This window comes from Bactrocera latifrons, unplaced genomic scaffold, assembly GCF_001853355.1.
Source record: "Bactrocera latifrons isolate USDA-ARS-PBARC rearing strain unplaced genomic scaffold, ASM185335v1 scaffold_735, whole genome shotgun sequence".
NCBI classification, from domain to species: domain Eukaryota; kingdom Metazoa; phylum Arthropoda; class Insecta; order Diptera; family Tephritidae; genus Bactrocera; species Bactrocera latifrons.
In genome coordinates this window covers 78,485-81,529 of record NW_017537418.1, presented here as the reverse complement: position 1 = coordinate 81,529, position 3,045 = coordinate 78,485, and the positions used below count along the sequence as shown (strand labels likewise).

The 3,045-nt window shown below is 45.0% G+C and overlaps 1 pseudogene; it reads left to right on the top strand.

Moving 5' to 3' along the window:
• Window positions 1-2,187, top strand: part of LOC108976180 — a 17,833-nt pseudogene extending 15,646 nt beyond the window's left edge.
• The last annotated feature ends 858 nt before the right edge of the window (window positions 2,188-3,045 follow it).

Genomic DNA, 3,045 nt, shown 5'->3' with positions numbered 1-3,045 from the left:
TGGTGCTCTTCTGTTAGCAAAATTAATTTCAATAGTTCAAACCCATCGCAAATTAAACGATCACAAAATGTATCTCTGGTCAGACTCAGAAATAGTTCTAGCATGGTTGGAAAAACCACCTTATACTTGGAAGACATATCTATCGAATCGCATATCTCAAATCTTAGACTTAGTTGGCTCAGCAAAATGGCAACATGTTGCAAGTGCAGATAACCCAGCGGATCTTGGGGCAAGAGGTTGCAAACCACTTCACCTCACCAGCACTACACTCTGGTGGAACGGTCCTACATGGCTAACAGAATCCCAAGAATTCTGGCCAAAGTCTCCTGCTCGGAATATCATACCCCCGGAAAGTCGGAAAATAGTAAGGGTAGTCGCTTAAATGCACAAATTCATCCATAAACTTAAACAAAGAGTGAAAAGAATATCAAACGATTCTTACATACAACTAACATATTTCGACTTGCAACATGCCAAGGTCCGTCTAATCTTGTATACACAAACCCGCTATTTCAGCAAAGAGAAATCAAAGTTGCTGGAAAAGCGACCTCTCGAAAAGGGAAGCTCACTTCTCGTGTTAAACCCTTTCCTGGACGCTAAGGGATTACTACGGGCAAATGGAAGACTAGCCAACTCCAGCCTTAGTTACAACGMACGACATCCCATCATTATCCCAGAGAAATCCCGTTTTACCTACTTATTTCTAATATATCTCCATCAGCTGACACTGCATGGTAAGCATCGCTTGATGCAACAAATGGTCCGACAAGAGTTCTATATACCGCGACTAAAGCCACAAATTAAAAGAACCATTTTCATGTGTAAACAGTGTACTATGTACAAGCACAACATGCGTACGCAGATCATGGCAGCCCTACTACTTGAGCTCTGCAACTATGCTTTACCCTTTACCATCACTGGGGTTGATTTTGCTGGACCTTTCCAAATAAAGGCCTCGATGCTAAGGTCTTCCTCATTTAGAAAAGGGTATGTGGCTGTCCTTGTATGTTTTACAACAAAGGTGGTACACCTCGAGCTATGTTCGGATCTGACTACTGCGGCTTTTCTTGCAGCATTTTCCCGCTTTGTCGGACGACGCAGATTTCCTTTAAAAATTATGAGCGCCAATGGAAAAAACTTTGTGGGAGCTCAAAGAGCCACGGAAAAGGAGTTTTTACAATTCATGAAAGAAGTATCCCCCGAAATTGTCAAAAAATATGCACCCCAAGGGACCGATTGGCAATTCATACCCCCATGTTCTCCTCACACAGGCGGACTCTGGAAATCAGCAGTAAAGAGCTTTAAGTCCCATTTAGAGAAAACGGCTGGTAACCATAAATTCAATTACGAGGAGTTTACTACATTACTCGCTCGTATCGAAGCCGTACTAAACTCTAGACCTATCTCACCACTCTCGCAAGATTCCTCCGACTTCACAGCCTTAACCCCAGGGCATTTTCTCAAAGAAGCACCCATTCTGGCCATACCTGAGCCAGGCGTGGAGTCGCTATCCTTATTAAACAGATGGGAGCGAATTAAAATCCTCCATCATGATTTCAGCCGCCAATGGAAGGAAGACTACATAAAGAACCTTCACAAAAGATACCGGTGGAAAACTCAAGAAAAGGCACCAAAGCTTGGAGACTGCGTCCTTATACAAGATGATTTTCTCCCTCCTACGGAATGGCGACTCGGCCGCATAAAACAACTTCATTATGGGACCGACGGTCATGTTCGATTAGTTGATCTCCGCACTCAAACCGGAACGCTAACCAGACCGCTCGTCAAATTATGCTTTCTACCAACCGCCGAAGATAAAGAAACGTAAAACCGAAACCCTTACTAAATCAATAAATTGATAAAACATATAAACCGCTTACCAAATCGAAATTTCGAATAACATAAACGAAACAAAAGACTTAACATAAATGCCACATATCGTGGCACAAAAGTCCATATTATTGTAAATTTCACAATATATTACTAATATCATTATTTCTCTCACAGAGTAATATGGACGTGAATATGGCATCTTCGTCAACGCCAATCATGCGTTCGGCAGTCTTCGCCCCTCGCTCTGAAGCTGCCCCAATAGCAGCACGCCGGACCAACACTGCACTGGCAGCGCCTCGAACAACGACAAGCTCCACCACGACATCGGCTCTGCGTCAAAGCACGACAGCATAACCAGCATTATCAGCGGATCTGCAACAAATTCGTTGCCCCCTATGTCGCCGCCCGCATCGGCTATCGCACTGCGGCATCTTTAAAGGCATGCCGCCGATGCAACGACAACAGGTGGCACAGGCGCACGGGTATTGCCTGAATTGCCTGGCAACTTCCCACGCAACTCAGGAGTGCCCATCACATAATCGTTGTCAAATCTGTCTGCGGGCTCATCATACGCTGCTGCACCGCACTACCAGACGCTACTCCGGGCGACCACCGGCTCCTCGCACCAGCGGTAACGTGACAGCATACCGCCGGCGTGGACCCTCTCGAGCAGAATCCCGTCCCTGGCGCCAAAACCGGCCAACATCAACACGGCGCCATCAACTTAGGCCGCAATCCCGCCGGTCAACAGGTCTCAGCAGCGTTGTAGCTACGCTACAGCAACTACAGCGGCTTCTAGGCTAAATACTCGCCTAGGGGGGCCGGGATGAGTAGCGACGTCGCATCACATTCACATCAATTCACCACACCGAATCCGCCATTCAAATCATCACACGAGAGAACACCACACATTAACGCACATACACGCGCATGCATCCAAACGCGATGACATTCTTCATTCTAATTAGAATAAAAGGAAAAGAGAAAGGATGTCGCGCCCCCTTTTGTCGATACAACGTCGATCGGTAAACACCTCCGCTTTTCGCAGCATCCCGGTTCCCTTTCGCTACCCGCCTTTATATATATTTGAAAGTTTTCAATTCAACGTATATTAAAGACATTTCATAATAACTTTCACCATTGTATATATACAGTAGTATATACATATATAAGTATATAATATAATTATATAATATTTAACGTTTTTAAAAC